Source organism: Apodemus sylvaticus, chromosome 6 (assembly GCF_947179515.1).
Source record: "Apodemus sylvaticus chromosome 6, mApoSyl1.1, whole genome shotgun sequence".
NCBI lineage: Eukaryota > Metazoa > Chordata > Mammalia > Rodentia > Muridae > Apodemus > Apodemus sylvaticus.
Window position 1 is genome coordinate 106,005,594 of NC_067477.1, and position 19,230 is coordinate 106,024,823.

The 19,230-nt window shown below is 47.8% G+C and overlaps 1 protein-coding gene across 3 annotated transcripts in view; it reads right to left on the reverse strand.

The window, feature by feature from the left end:
• The window catches only part of Cyria (CYFIP related Rac1 interactor A), a 107,548-nt gene that overhangs the window by 45,156 nt on the left and 43,162 nt on the right, over window positions 1-19,230 (reverse strand). The window lies entirely within an intron of this gene.

A 19,230-nucleotide genomic window follows, 5' to 3' on the forward strand; every position in this document is an offset into this window, starting at 1 on the left:
CTGACACCTGAGGCTACTTCCTGTGTAAGACCCCACTACGAAGCAAGCAGGGTCAGGAACCAGCAGGACCCGACAGTGGCGATTTCAACACAAATGCAAGATATCCTGGTGTCCTAAAAGCCCATAAACTTGGTCCAAAACTTCCTTCCAAATTTCTGACCCAGAGAAGGTCATGGCATATGGACCTGGCACAGAGTTCTGCCTTCTTGCTTCGTTTTCTCTGTGCTGTCTTTGCCAGTGGCACCCTATCCCCTCTGCCTGTGAAGGTCTAACTTGGCAGCCAAAACACCACAAAGACCTCTACCCCCACTCCTGGCCTCAGGCAGAATTAGCAATCTTTCTTGCAGTGCATTTTAAAGAGGCTGTTTCCTATTCATTCCAGTTCTTCATTCCAGCAGCACCTTGTCTGCACCCTGTCTGCATCCGTGCATCATGCATGGGTCCAGACAGACAAGTGTGCTTTACTGGATCTATATGGATCAGACGAACTAGCTAAGTAGCCACGGAAAATAAAGGCAAAGGCATTCACTATAAACAGACCCAGTAGTCCCTGTTAAAAATGGGTGGAAAAAGCTAGCTCTTTGATGGTAGCACTGGGGAGACAGAAGCAGGAGGATCTCTAAGTTAGAGGTTAGTTTGGTTTACAGAGTGAGTTCCAGGACAGCCAGGTTACACGCATGCACACACGCACGCACGTACGCATACCACCACTACCACCAACAAAAACTAAACTCTGTGAGGGTAGGGGAGTAAAGGAAGGTCAGAACATACAAACAAACAACCATCCTAAAACAAAGAGGATAATCGCTTTCTGGAAACACTATATGAGTTTTGGAGACCATGGGGCGTCAGGTTTTCCTTGTCCATAAAAACCAAAATGTTCCCCTTCAGTTTTGAGCGGCATAAGAGAATGTTGGTAAAGAACCTAAGGTTGCCTTTGGACCCCCTGCTCATCCCCAAAGCAAACGCTGGTTGTGTGTGCCCCCTGCTTTGAATCTGTAGAACTGCAGCCACAGTGAGAGCAGGCCCGGTTCCTTTCAGTAAAAGCTGCAGCAGCTGCTTTGGCGGAGGGAAGAAAGCCGACGGCAGACCACCGCCAGGGGAAGGCGGGCGCTGAACGGCTGCACTGGGCGCATTCACGGGGCTATTAATCATACAAGAGCCCATTTATGACAAACACAGGTCACTCCCTTTGCATGACAAGGCGAAGGGGTCCACAGAGGCCCATTATCCTCCCCCAAAACAGAGCATTGTGGGCGACGTGGGAGAAGCCATGTGCTCACACACAAACGGACATTGTAAGGCTGTTTGCACAACCCCGTCCTGCTCCTCGCGGATTTCCTGCCAAGGAGACATTTAGATCTCACAGAGTCCGTGCAGCAGACATTGGCTCATTCAATATGGCTTCGGGCAGTGAGCCCCAGAAACCCGGTGCACGGTTCCCTCTGCTGGCCATACCTGGAACTGCAGGCCAGGGATCCTGAGACTTGTACCTGGAGAATGTTCAGGCTTTTTGCGTTTGCAGTAAAGAGTGGGGTGGGCATGAACTTTGGGAAAAAGGAACCCTGCAACTGCAACCGATACTAGCTTCAGCACTTTTGACAAGTCATATAACCCTTCACATATTGTTTTATAACCTGAGTTCACGACACTCATTTAGCTGCTCTGAGATCAAATACTAAAGATAACAGAGTCTGCCCGACACTTGCTGAGGGTGGTACAAAGGGCCTTCTCTGCTTACTTTCAATAGGATGGAAATAGTCACATCATTCATATGGAGTCAGAAGAGGAAAATACAATATCTACTGGTAATGCCATCATCATTTGTTCAGAACAGGGACCTTAACTTCTGGAGTCTGGATTCCCTAACACTGTTGTCACCTCTATTTTAGACATGGCATCGTTGTGTGTTATGTGTTGGTGTGGACAGCTCCGTACACAGCTCTGGATACACTGCTTCACCAGGCATTGGAATAGTGTTCAAATTCAGGAAGGCCCCACATGAAATAGCAGAGCAACCTTTTACTAGGTTGACAGTCTTAATCAGTGCATTTCATTAGCATTCACTTAACCTTTCCTGGTCTGCACTTCACTCTGAGTAACTGATGACTTCCACGGCTGCCAAGCACATGAGTGGCTGTGGCCACAACTGGCATCTCTTAAGACTGGCTCGTCTGAACTCTGTCCTGACTAATGGGGGTGGGTTCTCTTTACAGTTGGCATCTATGAGGGCTCCAGATGAGACCTCAGGTACAGGTGCTGATGAAAGCCCCGTTTGTAACTCACTGTGCCCTTATCCCCTAAAGTCCACACAACGAGGCGATGCTTAGATTCTCTAAACTTAACTTGTCCATAAATAAAGGCTTGATTTCTCACCTCGGAACCAGTGCTTGCAGTCTTCCATAGCTCAGTAGATGGCAACTGGTTGAGCTGCCAGATGCTCCGTACAAGGCGCTGATGCTGACTTGACTTTGATGCGTCTCATACCCACACCTAAGCCAAAAGATCCTATAGATTCCATACCCTACACCTAAGCCAACAGAGCCCATAGATCCTATACCCTACCCCTAAGACAACAGAGCCCATAGATCCTATACCCTACCCCTAAGACAACAGCGCCCATAGATCCTATACCCTACATCCAAGCCAACAGAGCTCATAGATCCTATACCCTATACCCAAGCCAACAAAGTCCATAGATCCTATACTCTACACCCAAGCCAACAGAGCCCATAGATCCTATACCCTACCCCTAAGACATCAGATCCCATAGATCCTATAGTTTACACCCAAGTCAACAGATCTCACAGATCCCATACCCTACATCTAAGCCAACAGAGCCCACAAATCCCATACCCTATACCCAAGCCAACAGAGTCCATAGATTGCATATCTTACACTCAAGCCAACAGATCCCATAGATCCCATACCTTACACCCAAGCCAACAGATCCTATAACTCTACTTTTGAGGCAGGTCATGAGTTTAATCCTTTCACACTGTCTCACAGTGTCTTAGTCAGGGTTTCTATGCTGTGACAAAACACTATGACCAAAAAGCAAGCTTGGGAGGAAAGAGTTTATTCGGCTTACACTTCGCCTCACAGTTCATCATCAGTGAAGGAAATCAGGACAGGAACTCCAGTAGGGCAGGAACCTGGAAGCACAGGCTGATGTAGAGGCCATGGAGGAGGGCTGCTAACTGACTTGCTCCATGTGGCTTTCTCCGCCTGCTTTCTTATAGAACCTAGGAGCACCAGCCCAGGGATGGCACTGCCCATGATGGCCCGGACCCTCCATGTGAATCACTAATAGAGAAAATGCCCTGCATCTGGGTCTTATAGAGGCACTCCCTCAACTGAGGTGTCTCCCTCTCTGATGACTCCAGCTTGTGACAAGTGGACACACAAAACAGCCAGAACACAGAGCAGTCACCTCTCAGCTTAAATCTCTTTAGTAAATGACTGTCACAGTCAGCAAGATCCTATGTAGTCTGCTCACCAGCGAAGGCTTCACCACTCCGCTTTGGCTACCTTGGCCTTGTCCCTGTGTTCATTCAAGGCTATCCCCCATCTTTCTCATCCTTGTTAGTCCTTCTGTTTCAAATGCTTTTCTCCAGGTCTCTGCTCAGTTTGCTTTTCTGGTGCCTGAACTAACTAACTAACTAACTAACTAACTAACTAACTAACTAACTATCATGTCCACAATAGTACTTTGCCACAAACCATCCCCAGGACTCTTTATTTTTATACCTATCTCTCCTCATTTATATGCCCTTAAATATCCCAAATAGATATCTACCTGTCTGTATGCATATATCTTATCTGTCTCTCTCTGTTTGTGTGTATACACATACACACACACACACACACACACACACACACACACACACACGCACCTCTCTCTGTCTCTGTCTGTTTCTCCCCCTCCTCTCTTATCAAAGCAAGTTTCTAGTACTATGTCTGAAGGCCCTCAAGTGTGGTCCAAACATCAGGCCTCTATCTTTCCTCCATCTGTGCCCTACATTTCCACTGACAAGACCAGGATGGTACTGGGAAGTTTTGGCAGTCAGAACACATGGCTCATGTGTATTGAGTTATAGCCAAGAAAACATGAAACTGGATACGTATGCTTACATAGGGATCTGGTTAACAATCCTAGCTCCATACACTGTGTGCATTCTCTGACCGACACTGTGCTGAATAATTCATGGATATCGTCAAATTGCACCCACAGGGCTACCCGTGACTAACAAGCAGGAAGATGGGTGTAAGTTGAGTAGCTTGTATAGTTAGAGCCAGCAACAGGCAGAACCAGGATTTGAGCCCAGGGTATCCCAGAAAACTTACACTTGAAGCCACTGTGCTAACCCACATACATCTGATACTACACAACTATTACTCAATGTTTAGAGGAACAGAAAATAGCTTAACACAGGGCTTGTGGCCTCTGGCAAGGGAAGGAGAGTGACATTGCAGAAGCCACACCCAGGAAGCCATAAAACAGCATGTGCATTGAACTGATTGAACTGTATGGTACCGAGTATGATTCCTTTTTAGAAATTATGTAAGTGGCACTGACCAAGCTTCCTGGGTGCCAGGGTAGTGATGTGGGCCTCAGAAAAGTGACCGGAGAGCCATCTGGAGAGAGAAGGTGTCCCAGGCAGAGAAAAGGAAGGGCATCTTGTGTTCATGAGGGCGGTGGATCACCATAAGGTCTGTTCTTGAGTATCAAAGGAGAGAAGTCCGTTGAGCTGGCTAGGGATTGGTTGTTTAGAAAGCCTGCAACCTAACAAGCAGAGCAGAAATGTGGCTTAGGCCTCCTGGGCAAGGTATCAGTGACTACACTGATGCTAAGTCGGAGAGTTAAACTGTGTCAAAATCTCACTTCAGTTATCTATTGGCCAAGTTGATGTTTAAGAAGGCCATTTTCTTGTACTGAGTCTCCATTTTGATCATCTATTACCCAGAAGCTGGAAGAAACATTTCCCTGTTCCAACCATCTAGATTTTACCCAACAAGCAAGCCCAAATTCCCAACAAAATTGAAACAGCCTAAGGCCAAACCACCGGATATGCTAATCAGAGAGGGGTCATTTCACATAAGACGGGAGCCCTGCAGAGCATCAGCAGGTCTATTCCCTGAAGCCTCGTGCATTTTAAATTCCTCAAAAAGGACAGTGGTGAAAGAGTCACATCCTTCATGTACCATGATGTGCCTTGACATGGTAGAAAGGATGAATGGGGTGCAAAGAGCTTATTTCTAGGAGGGAGACATACGGAAACTACACCGAACGGAAAGGCCCACAGAGAAGTTGCTCTCCACCCCTTCAGTACATGCCAGTCATTGCACGTCACAAAAGGCACCTCTATGCTGAACACAAACCACTCTGATGTATTTCCATGAACCAGGCTCCGCCGCGGACTGCCCAGCTTAACCTAAGGGCTAAGACAGTGCTTCTCTAACTCAAACGCTTTCCCTCTGGGATTCTCGAAGTAACTGAGGACATGCCACATTTCCAGCCCCAGGAACTCAAATGATGTCTCCGTGTTTTAAAATAATAGTCAATTGTAACAGAAAGGCACTAAGTCAAGAGGGTTTTATAAATATCAAAGCGGTGATAGTCACAGCACTCTTACTAGTGCCCCAGAGGCCTTTGGAACTACTTACATTGCCCACGGGATGGCAGCATCTACTTGGAAGACGTTGTAGTCTTTGCCACAACCTCTAGAAATTGTAAGTGTGTAAGTGTAATTGAAAATTTGATCTACTCATGTTTTAGCTCATATTTAATTCCACCCACCTCTCGCTTCCACTCACACTCAATACCGCTCCTCACCCCTGCCTTTTGTCATCATGATAGGTCTAGCCTCCTCCTCCCCCTCCTCCTGCACACACACACACACACACACACACACACACACACACACACACACACACACACGTGTCTGGTGAGCTGTTTGAGCTCTGACTCCCGTTCCCAGAGAGTAAGCGGAAAGCCAAAAGTCTAAGTCCATGCGCATCGGTCCTACACACCGAGTAGAACAAGTGAATGGTTCACGGATGACGACATGGTCCCACAGTGTCAGCAGGTGGCACACTTTGGTTGCGCTGTGAGAAGGCACCAGGCAGGTACACAGAATGGTACTCACTGCCCCCTGTCTTCAGGTACGTGGGCATCGCTCACAGCTCTCTTCCAGGTAAGACACAAACTCTTCAGAGATGACAGTGAGTGTCCTGCTACTGAAATCCCAGAGACCCATAGGCCCTTCTCCTTGCTATTTCTGCCCAGTCCCCCACCAAAGTCAAGTGTGCCTGACCAGATGACCAGCCGGTGACTGTCAGCACCGTGCCCAATATGAGGGGCATGACACAGAGTATCTCACTTAAGTCTTTTCATAACCCTAAACTCAAGTGGGTGTGTTTGAACTTGAGTTTTTTTTTTTTTTTACTTGCTCACTTTACATCCGGCTCATTGCCCCTCCCAATTAGCTCCTCCCCCACACAATCCTTCCTCCCCAACCCCTTTCTTCTCCTCTGAGCAAATGAAGACTCCCACCGGGTATCCCCCTTCCCTGATACATCAAGTCTCTGCGAGGCTAGCTGCTTCCTCTCCCAGACAAGGCAGTCCAGCTAGAAGAACATATCCCACATACAGGCAACTGTTTTAGGGATACCCCCACTCCAGTAGTTCAGGACCCACATGAAAACCAAGCTGTATATCTGTTACATAGGTGTGGGGAGACCTAGGGCCACCCTGTGTATGCTCCTTGGTTGGTGGTTCAGTCTCTGAGAGCCCCAAGAGTCCTTGTTAGTTAACTCAGTTGGTCTTTTGTGGACCCAGTTATACTCCTCCTGGGTGGCTCCTCTAAAGATGTTCCAACATCCCACAAAGACTCAGATAGGCTCATATCATATCTGGGTATCATTCATAATACACAGAAACCGGAAACAACCTCGAAGTCCCTCAACTGAAGAATAGATAAAGAAAATGTGGTGTATCTACACAATGGAATACTATTGAACTATTAAAAACAAAGACATCATGAATTTTGCTGACAAATGGATGGAACTTGAGAATATCATCCTGAGTGAGATAACCCAGTCCCAAAAGGACAGGCATGGTATGTACTCACTCATAAGTGGATATTAACCACAAAATACAAGATATCCATGCTACACTTCACAGACCCAAAGAAACTAAACCAGAGGGAAGGCCCAAGAGAGGATGCTTGAATCTCACTTAGAAGGGAGAATAAAACAGTCACAAGAGGCAGATGGAGGGAACTGTGTGGGAGAAGGGACAAGAAGAGAATAGAGCGGTTCAGCATCAGGTGTGGGGAGGGACAGGAAAGATGCCCAGAGGCCATGAGGGTGAATGGAAATCTGCAACTGACAGGGAAGGGGAATTTGAGAGGCATCTCCAGGACAAGACAGAGACCTGGGATTAGGGAGGCACATAAGAACCAATGGAGGTGACCTTCGCTGTGACTCACAACATTTGGGATACAGAACCTGAAGAGGCCACCTCCTGTAGCCAGGCAGGAACCTAGTGGAGTGATAGGGACACCCACCTACCCACAAAACTTCCTACCCCAAATTTATCCTGTCTGCAAGAAATACAGGGATGGGGATGGAGCAGAGACTGAAGGAATGACCGTCCAAAATCCGGACCAACTTGAGACCCATTCCGTGGACAAGTATCAATCCCTGACACTATTAATGACAATGTTATGCTTGCAGACAAGGGTCTAGCATGGCTGAACTCTGAGAAGCTCCACCCAACAGCTGACTCAGACAGATGCAGACACCCACAGCCAAACTGCAGATGGAGACTGGGGACTCTTGTGGAAGAACAGGAGGCAGGATTGTGGGCCCCGAATCTAGTATAATCTTGAGTGCTTGGACTAGATGTTTCTGTTAAACCGAGGCCCTTAAATAGATAAGCTTGCCATGAAGCACTTCATCCACTAGAGGGCATTATTGTCTCGTGTGAAGAAGGACAGTTCAGTTTTCTGTACAAAAATCAGTTTGCAAAGAGAACAAAGCAGGATCTACTTCAACGCCTGCAATATCGTTCCAAATAATATATAGCTCTGAAGTAAAGTTTTTGAACTAAAAGCTATAACACCCAATACTTAACAAGGACACTCAATTCCTGCTCATATGTAATTTCAGATTCATGAGTCTTAAAGTCTCAAGCCAGAAATGGAGTCATGGTTTTGGAGAGGGGAAAAATGAATAGATTTAGTCATTTGGCCCTACCCTGCCTCCTTGTTGAATTTCTAAAACCATATTTCCAATGAGGAAAACATATGCCTCATGGCTGCCCTGACTTCAGTTGGGAAGTGTAGGTGTTCGAAAGGGCATTGCATGTAGGATACAGGATCAGTACAGCATGTCTCCCCAGCTCAGGAATACTGGGATCTGGTGAGATGGAGAGATGGCCTAGTGGGTAAGACCTCTTGCTACACAAACACAAGGAACTGAGTTTGACGCCTTAGCACCACAGAAAAGCCAGTGTGGCCATAAAAGCCTGTAGCCCCAGTTGGCTGAGTGGAGCAGACCACAGGTGTGACAGCTGCAGACAGACTACCTGCAAAACAGCTCAAGGTTCAGTGAGAGACCTTGCCTCATAAGGTCGAGGGTAATGAGGCATGGCATGGGTGGGCTATCCTCCTTTGTCCTCAGCTTTGTCCCTGAGAACTTCCCCTCCCCCCTCCCCCCCACGTAAACATCCATTCATGTAACACATAAACATCCATTCATGTAACACATGTACACATGTACATGTACACACTCAACACATGTACATACACATATACACAATACTGATACTGTAAAAAAAAAGTCTGCTTGAAATGCCATCAGAGGAAGAGATCTTTCCATTTATAGTCTATCCCAGGCCTGTACTTAATGGGTGGAGAGAAGCCCACAGCTTCCACAATAGATGCTTCTGCAGGAAGCACTGTGGTACACAAGAGAAGCAACACAGTCCCCAAGGAACTCCCCTGTTTAGATGAATGGACCAAGGCCATGACAGAATCCAACAAACAAACCCTTAAAGTTTATCTCCGGATTTCTCTTCGGGCCTGGCCCAGCAGTTATTGAGGGCAGGCTAGCTCTACTCCATTTTCTTCCCAGTCATTATGCTACCCTAGCCTTCCCAGGGTGGTGTCTGCAGGCCACACAGAGCGCTCATGCAGTCTGAATATTTTGGCTTCTCCTCTCTGAAGGACCTGCAGGCAGCGCGATCAGCTAGAATGGGATCCGATCTGAGCTATTCTTTAATTCCGCTGGAAGATAGCAACTCAAGCTCTTGGTGTGGAGCTGGCCCTGGGTGCATTCTTTCTGAGAATCTGGCTCAGTGGAGCATCCTTGAAACCAGAGTTCTGGGGCAAAAGTTCTGGCTTCAGCAGACCCACAAGCTACACTTAGACAGTGACTATGACTCCTCTATGGGAAACAGAATCTTCAGGTCTAAACAGAGGAAGACTGGAGTAGTGGTAAGAGATCTGCATAGGCAAGCTGTCCTGGAGGAGGTGTCATCACACCCACGGCGACTTCAGCTTCTTTCCTGAAAGGTGAGGGACCTATAATCATTGTCATCATACAACAGGACCAATGGGGTTCTCATAAGAGGGTCTTCTCTACCGTGTAGCCCCTCCATTATCTGCAGGGGGCGTCTATCATGCATTGGGTACCTTGCTGTTTCCTATGGGCAGTTTCTCACTCTGTGTCATTTTCAGATAGGGTCTCACTTACAGCCCAATCTGGCCTCATTGTCTCTGCACTTCTTGCCAAGATTGACTGTAGGTGTGAGCCACTTTACCTGACCGACAAAGTGGTTTTCAGGGGTGTGTGTCTTGATTACTTTTCTTACTGTGCTAAAACACCATGACTAAGGCAGTTTATAAAAGAAAGGGTTTAATTGGGAATGCTGTGGACATTCGAAACCTCAAAGCCTACCCTAGTGACACATCTCCTGTAACAAGGCCACACCTCCTAATGCTTCCCAAACAGTTCCGCCAACTGGGACCAAGCAGTCAGCTCTAAGAGCCTACTGGGGTTACCCTCATCCAATCTACCACAGTCTATTTCAACCTCGGGTTGCCTGGTTCTCAGTAGAGGGTGGAAAACAACTGAAGGGACAATAGAGGGCACATGCAGGCCATCCCATGACTTAGGAGACCAGCCATGTTTATTTTAACCCTGTGTCCTCAGAAAAAAAGAAAACAAAAACAAAAAGTCAATTTGTTCAATGCAATATCTTCCACTTATCCACGTAGCCACAGCAAGGGGCGCGTCTCTCTTCCTAGCCACCTTTACCTGAAAGCTGGTGGGATGCACATCTTTTTTTCTGGCTCTTTCTAATCCTTCTGAAAAGCAGATTTTAACAATTATTATGCATGTGTGTGCATGTGTTCATGTGTGCACAAGTGCGTGTGTGCATGTGTGGGTGGGGGAGGGGTTGAGTGCAGTTTGAGGACACCATTAGGTGTCATCTCCAGGAGTGCCACTCTAGTCTACCAATAGGCTAGAATGGTTGGCTGTTGATTCCCAAGGACCCTCCTTGTCTCTGCCTCCCTTGGATTATAAGCTTACACTACCACACCCAGAATTCCTTCTGTTTAGGACAGGTTTGTCTTGCCCATAAAGAATTCTAGATAAGGCCTTCACTGTACTTTATTTCTAGTCATGAAATATGAAACATTGCTTTTCCTCAGAGTTTTCTGGATCCTTGATGCTCTAAGCCTAGTGTAGCAGCCTTGACACCCACTCACAGATTCATCACATTTGCAGAACTGCAGGCCCTGTCTCTGTATTAATGCTCCCCAGGTACTTCAAGGTTGGAGACTGTTACACACTACCCGCCACCCCACCCCCCAGGACTTGAAATTCCACCATCAAATTCCCTTTTTAACCTTGTCTCCATGAACCCCTCTCGTGCTGCCTTGGTCTGCATTTAGTCTTATAAGTGGGCTCATTGATCCATCTGGCTTTGCACCGATGAAAATGTACACAGAGATAAGACTGTGAGTGGGTGGGCCGACCGTGGGCTGTCTTTCCACACACCGTTTCATCATTCCTTGAGCCTGCGAACGCATGGCTATAGTCAGAACCCTTTCCATTCTCAACACTGCTGACTGTCCTGTCTACATGCTCTCTCTCTCTCTCTCTCTCTCTCTCTCTCTCTCTCTCTCTCTCTCTCTCTCTTCTCTCTCATCAGAAGTGGTCCCTCCTCTCCCCCTCCTCCTCCCTCTCTTCCCTCTCTCTCTCTCATCAGAAGTGGTCCCTCCTCTCTCCCCCCTCCTCCTCTCCTGCTTCTTCTTCTCCCCACCCCCTCTTTCTCTCTCATCAGATAGAAGTGGTACCCAACAATCTCCCATACCCTCTACATAGTATACTTTTATGAGATTCCAAGGCAAAACTCTCTACACAAATCTTTGCTATGAAAGGAAACGCAGGGTGGCTTGGTGACACATGCCTGTCATCCCATCTCTTAGGAGACAGACAGAAACAAAGATCAAGTTTGAGGCCAGCCAGGGCTACCAGGTGTGACCCTGTGGCCTCAGAAAACAAAAAGCAAACAAAAAACAAACAAACAAAAAATAAAAGAAAAAGAAAAAAGTAAATTCATTCAATGCAATACTTTTGAAAAGTTAAGAAAGCAGAGAAGAACCAGTCCGTGGTATGAAGCAATTATTTCATCCAGTCCTAGCTTTTTATCCTCATTCATTGACCAGGCGGCCAGGGACAATCTAAACAGGGACCAGAGGCCCAGCCCCTGGAACCCGGCCGGGCTATGAGCTGGTAAACTGCCCCCAGTAGGCAGCATCTTCCTCCCCCTCCCAGCCCAGCACGTTGGCATGGTGATGTCTGTGACAGTCTTCACTTGATTCATCTCTTCCCGTTCCTTCTATTATCACTGTGTGAGATCTTGCCCCAGTAGGACAGAGAAATCCTGAGGGTAAGATCTGATGTCATGAAGGGAACAGGCAAGCCTTTGTTGAGTCCTTCAAGGGTCCAGGCCAGCCGGGCTCAGGCTGCACAGGAATGGGGGAGTCTGCTGGGCCAGTGCAGGAGCCTAGTGCTGCGGCTAAATCCCTCCTGCCGGAATACCCCCCCCCCCCAATTTTACAGGCTACATCCTCCTTCTCCTCCTCCTCCTCCTCCTCCTCCTCCTCCTCCTCCTCCTCCTCCTCCCTTTTCTCCTCCTCCTCTTCCTTTTCTTCCTCTTCCTCTCACAAAGAGGAATTACAGCCAGGACTTTAAACAGAAGTGACTGTCCCACCTGCTGAAAAAAAAATCTTCACAGAATAGTTTCCCCTCCTGACTGATCTTTCCCACTCACAATAGCACCCTAGGCCTTCACCATCCTCAGACCACGCCCACCACTCCCTCAGTCTACTGATTCTCTCCAGACCCTCAAGCTCCACCCCTTCTCTGAGAACTTCCTTGTTCAAGAAGGCTCCTGCCTCCTCCGGTGGCCTAACCTCCTCCCTTGGCTACTGACACCTGACCTGGCTGTCTCATCGCGGTGGCTGTTCATTTCTGTGTGTTCATTCCCTAGCACTTCAATATTCTATCCACGGGAGTTGCTGAATGCGCAGGCACTCAAAAGCTGAATGGCTCTGCAGCCCCGAAGCCTACTTCTAGAAGGAAATCCCAGAGGCTTTAGGTCAGAACCCAAAGAACAAGCACTAGCTAAGTTCTTACTGCTATCCAGACACTGCTCCGAGCATTTGCACGGATTAACCCATTCAGGGACTGGAGCCTTCACGTGCATGCACTCGTGGTTGTTTTCTCTCTTTATTTCTCTAGACGCTCAGGATTCAAGAGCTTGGAGAACATACCTATACGTGCCCCTCGAAATGCCACATTATATATGAATTATATAATGACTGCTATTTGAACCAATCCCATCCATCCCCTAAGGTGTACGCTATGTGTAACGTGGGAATCCTCGGAAGTCAGTGTCAATGACTCTGCTAATGTCATCGAGTTTCCAGGCTGTTTGTTTCCCACGTGTCCGTCAATACAGACAGATGGTACGCGGTCTTTCCTTGAGCTGGAATGCTCACGAGGGGTTCTGGTGAGAGGCAATGATGGGCGAGCCAGAGTCCTAAGTTGAAATACAGCTGGAGAGGCATTCTATGTGGCATCTGCCAGCTCGCACCACACTCTCAACCGCAGAATGCTTTCTGACATTACAAGTTAGCTGATATCTCCATCCCAGGGCCAGAGGGTTGGCATCATAGGCGGATCAAAAGATAGGCTGCCTCAGCCTCAGGGCTTACCAAAAACCCCCGAAATGCTTCTAGTAGCTCCTAACTCAGAGGAGGAGAAATGAACTTTGAGTCCCAGTGTGTCCAGGGGCCCAAAAGACGGGCTAAATGGGGACTGCAACTGTTCTGCAGGCTCCCAGTGGAAATATCTCCTCCACCCCCTCTAGTTTCTCTTCTTCCTGTGTCCTGTAATACTGAGCAGTGCCACAGGAGGCAGCATAGTCGGAGGGGGGAACCTTTGCAGCTGTGTCATCCAGAAAGGGCTACTTAAGGCGCACTATCTGGGGGTGGATTTGGGGGATTAAGGAGTATAGCAGGGATGATCAGGAGAAGCCCGTGAGGGAACTTGCCTAAGTAATGGGGGCGAGGGGGCCTCCCTAGGTCTCCATAGAAACATCTGAGGAGAAAGCTGGCCTCTCCCTTTCCCATGCCAGTCCTTCTTCCTAGCATCCTTTCAAATCCTTTTGTCAAAGGAAGACCTCACTCCCCATGAAGAAGTGGGCGAGAGAAAGTTTGGCCTGAATTCTCTTGAGAGGAGAGAATACACGAAGCCAGGTATCCATCTGCAACCTCAGCCCACCAGGACAACTTGGATGCCAAGAAGCAAGAGGCCAGGTATGCTCTTGTTACAGGCAGGGAAAGGAGTCTTTGAGAGACTCCATCAGCCCATCAGAAACTCCAACAACACATGCAGCCTTCAGAGCCTCACTGTTGAGCCGTTCATGGCCATGAGAACCGCCAAAGCCCGGCGGGGTTCAGCATGGGTCCCCATGAACAGAAGGCTGCATGGCGTCTGGAGCTAGACCCAGCCTCCTTATATGGTAGTGAGTTTCCTGTCACTGAAAGCTGTGGGCAGACACCCTGACAGCAAGACGATGCATTCGGAGAGTTTCCAGATCTGAGTCTCATCTGCCGTCACCCTCTGCAGTTCTGCATCTGAGAGCATTAGGGAAGACATGCCCTAGGACACAAAAAGACCTCATCTGACCAGAAACTCTGACTAGTTAGAGAAAGGGTGACATACTATGGAAGAGGGCATGATTCCAGGGGTTGAATGTTGACTTCCTAAGAGCTGTAGGACCTTGGGTGAGCTCTGTCACCAATCTGAGCTTCAGTTTCTTTGGGACCCATCCTACTGCTCTCTCTTAGTGTAAAAATAGCATGCAGGGCACTGACCTTGGTGCATCTAAAGAAGCATGTAGGAGGTAAGGTTAATCCTCGCCCACCTATTCGTCCTCCTGCCAGCAAAGGCAACAGAAAGTTGATCTCACCAGGCTCTGGGCTAGGTTCTCAAATAAATGTCATACAACACATGTAAATATACATATACACATATACAACATATATATAGAATGTACATGCACAAAGCAATCTCATATATACATACATGTATATTGACATGCATGTCTCTGTCTCATCTGTCTCTGTCTCTGTCTCTCTCCTAGAGAAAGAGAGAAGGGTTGATTTGCACACCCACAAAGCAGCAGCAGATCCCTGTCTGGGAGGCTGCATTTTAGCACTAGGGACCTGCAATGCAACCTGGAAAACAGAGATGAACACCACTGCTGCTGCTGCTTCCTCCTCATCCCCTTCCTCCTCCCCCTCCGCATCCCCTCCCTCCTCCCTCTCCTCTTCCCCCTCCTCTTCCTAATCCACTTTCTACTTCTTTTCTTGGTGCTTCTTATCTCATTATGCTCACAGATTCCTCCATGGGGTCAGAGAGGAGATCAAGGCAAATCAGTCAATTTGCTGCTTGTTAGTCACTGGTGGGAGGATGAGGAGGCAGCTCCTAATGGATTTTTAAAAAGTGAGTTGAGGCATGATCTTCGCATGACACGTTCTCTCCACTCCTATCGTGGAGATTTGAGCGTCGGTCGCTATTTATAGACAGTGTCTCTGTACCAGGAGTACTTCTCTCCCAACTCCTAACTCCTACTCATTCTTCAATGCCCAGCTCATATGCACCCCGCGAAGACCCTCTCTGACATCTGTGGAAAGAGATGGCCTGTGTCTCCGCCTGCCCACTACTCTGGCCATGTCAGGCTTCCTGTCTATCAGCTGCTCCTCTGACTTCTGGCTTCCTCGTCTCTGTCCAATAACTGCAAACTCCTTGAGTATGTCCAGTTATTGGTATTCACAGGCCGACCTCAGCGCCTGGCTGAAGGAAAAAGCACACAGTGCATCTTTTACAAATGCAAAGTTCATAAAGAGAGACTTCTATTTTGGTATCAGTGGATAGAGGCTTAAGAGATGGAAATCATGCATTACTGAAGAAAAATGTAAAGGATCCGAATCCCATCATGTCTGCCTCTGGAACAGCAGTATGAATGGTAGCCAGGCAGCCCAGCTATTAGAAAGAAGGCTTCAACTCTATAAATCTCTCACAGCAATTGGTGCACCAAGACAGTAAGTACCCTACTGCTGTGCTCCCTACTCACTGGGTGGTGGAAAGGCCCCTTGTATCCAATGCCCACCATGAAGCCTCTGTACAATGTGAGAATCTCCTTTAGACCTCAGAAGACTGGGTCTTCCACGAGGAAGAAAATAAAGTTAGTATTCAAAGGAATAAGGAGGGAGGGCGCAAGGGAAACCAAGCCCTTTCTCTTCTGAAATCCCAATCCTATCAGACCATGTACTTTGTGTGACTGTGTATGTTCACGTGTATTTGGTTACGCATATATTTCTGTGGATGTACTGTCTGTGTGTGGGTTCATATATTTGGATACACATATATTTGTGTGTGTATGTATGCAGGTACATGTGCATGGGTGTGTAGTGTGTGTGTGTGTTCATGTGTATTTGGATGCACATATTTGTGTGTGTGTATATATATATGTGGGGGGGGGCTGTTTTTGAAGTGTGTGTGTGTATGTGTAGAATGCAGGGTTCTACTAGTCAAGAACTGACCATCTAATTTTGTTTTTACCCCTGTCTTGGAACATACCAAGTAGGCTAGGCTTCCCGGCCAGCAAGCTCTATGGAGCATCTGTCTGTGATCCTGCCGTGTTGGCATTTTAAGAGTGGGTCATCCACCACACCTGGATCCGTTTCACATGTCTTCTGGATATCACACTCAGTTCCTTGCATTTGCTTGACCAGCACCATGGCAACCAGGTCATATCTCCCCAGCCCTGGCACAGTGCTCAGAGAAGTTTAAACCACCTGGCCTGGCCGACCAAGTCCTATTCTGACAGCTCTGCCTCTGTAGAGGGTTCTCGACCTCCAGCTGCAGCCCCTGGGAAAGCAGAGTCCACACCAGAGCCAAGGCCATTGCTCCTGGCGCTCCGGATCCTACAGATTCCTCACATCTTACCATGAAGACACCTCCCTGCTTTTTTACCTGTCCATTTCCTGACTAGATCTGACAGAAAAAACAGCCCCAGGGAGCTTCTCCACTCTGGCCTTTGGATGCCCTGGCTCTGAGTCAGTGGCCTTTCCTTGGGTTCCTCAGCACTTCTTTTGACCTTACTGCTGGTAACTCTATGTGTTGCACACTACGGGCCCGGTAAGCTCACAAACAAGCAAGGCCTGGGTGCAGACTCTAATCAGCAGTTCTGCTGAGGCCTGAGTGTAGGTGCTGACTGAGAAGAACATCTAAACACTCATGGAATGAAGTGATCTCCCCTCCGCCTGAAGGCAAGTCCCGGCAAAAGCCTATTATGTAAATGACCTCCAGAAGCACTGGTGGAAATGATCTTTCAGTGGTTCTGGGAGGGGAAAAAAATCCAATTTTAGCAAATTGGTTCTACTCTGATCAAATTAGGGTATCTATTCACCTCGATCTAACCTATTGAAGAACTTCTCCACAGAACTATGAAGGAGCACCAGGAAGACTTCCTAAGGCCCAGCCTCATTCATCTCCAGTCTTAAGAGTCGGAGCCCAGAAAAAGGCTTGTTGAATGGATGACTAATACTCCATTAGGTAAGAGCACTTATCTTTGTGTCTGTTTAGGGATGAGGCTTTGACACGTACTGGGGAAGAGAGAGGGACGGTGAAGGCAGAGTTGGCCAGCACATCAACGCTGCAGTCCTGACAGTTGCCTTCAGGGATCCTCACTACCTGCCCACACTCCCCTCCTTTCGCCTCCTTCCCCTCAGCCTGCAATCCTCCGCTCCAACCCCCACCAGCTACTTTTAGCTCCAGAAAGGCCAAGCACCATTCCCTGGGGCCTTTGTCTCAACAATTCCTTCTCACCTTCTTATCCCTCATCTTCCAATCTTGCTGAGAGAACTCTTTATCAGGAAGGAGTGTCCGGCCCAACCCTCCTAGTAATACCTGGTGTTCAGCTTTATTTAGCTATTTTCCTTTGCTCTATTTCTCCCCACTGTGCACCTTCTATAAAATTTGTACACATGCTAATCATTCCTGATCCCCGGCCTTACTCAGATGCCAGTTCCCTGCAAATAGGAACTTTGTTTTCCCCTGCACTTTTATCCTTAGCACTGAGAAGCACCTGCCACACGCCACAGAACACATGCTCTACAAATATTTGCTGAATGAATGGATGGCTGGGGTATGTGGCAAATGCCCCTAACAGCTAACAGCCAAGGAAGAACTTCTGGAGGAGACTGTAGTTGGAACTGAACTTTCTGGCCAAGTCCCAAATCAGAACACCTGCCCCAAATCACATGGTCCTACCTCTGGACCAAAGGCATGTGCTGATATGAAGGGAAGGGAAAGGATTTTTGGAAGGGAAAGAGCTTTTCATTGGTAGGTCAGGGAACCAAGGACGTGGTCAAAGGGTTGGGAGAGGGGGGTGGTTCTTAAAGCTGCATATGGCAGCGCAGGCAGAAAGTTTTCCAAATGGCTAGGCTGAAGAGGATGTCCTGGCCCAATCCAAAGAGAGGCCTTGAAATGCAAAGCCTGATGACAGCCTCCCCTTCCTTAACTGCTGGGGACTGACTGATGTTGGGGACAGCGTCTGCCCACAGATTATAGGCACACAGTTCACAGAACCCATTATGGGGCTAGAGCTGTGATTAAGTAGCTGTGCAAAAGTTGGGTGGAGAAAGGATCTAACCTCTGCTGTGGTTCACTGGAAGGAAGGAACTATGTCAACGGATTATGTCCCCATCAACTTTGGACACAGTCACTGTCTCCTTACTACAGGCAAAGAGACACAGGCTCAGCGACTTAGCGGTAATATAAGCAGAGCCACCGAGTCAATACACAGAGCTGAGTACACGCTAGGCTTAGTTTAATTCACAGCTCACTGCACTCACTCTTCTTGCTCTTTGGGATGGTACCACGGCTCAGGAAGCACTGGAGAGAAAAAACACAAGAGGAGGAGAGGAAGGCAGGGAGCCCAAGGCTAGGCTACTCATCCAAGAGCCAACAAGAAACAAGTGTGGAGCTGAAGATTCTGGGACCTGACCATGGGACCCCTAAATGGTCACCTGACTCTGTCCTGTCTTATATTCATGAACTCCTAATTTTAGCTTTCAAGGAATCTGAAGATTGTTTTTGTGTGAAAGAAGTTTCAGCACAGAGGGTACAGACAGGTAACACCTTTCAGTGTAATAACGTTGCCTTCATGCTCCCCAATCTGATGCTGTGCCCCAGGACCACTTAAGAAAGATGTACTAGTAAACTTAAACCAGGAAAACTTAAACCCATAGATCTTTAGTCAAATGGGGAGGCTTGTCAGCCCACATCATATGCAAATTCAGTGAAGAAATTCAAATAGACTTTGTCCTACTCATAGGAAGATGAAAACTGTCCAGTATTGGTGGGGCTAGGTAAAGGACAGGGGTATAAAGAGGAACACATATGTAGTCAGGAAAGGCACAATGAGAAAGGCACACACACTACAGCCTGTGTATCACAAGTACCTTTGGACATCACCTCCATAAATTGCATTTCTCCCTAAAACTGTTGTAAAGAGGAAGCAAACCAAGCTTCTCACAGGACACCAAAACTTCACCTCAGGAGAACTCATGCTGG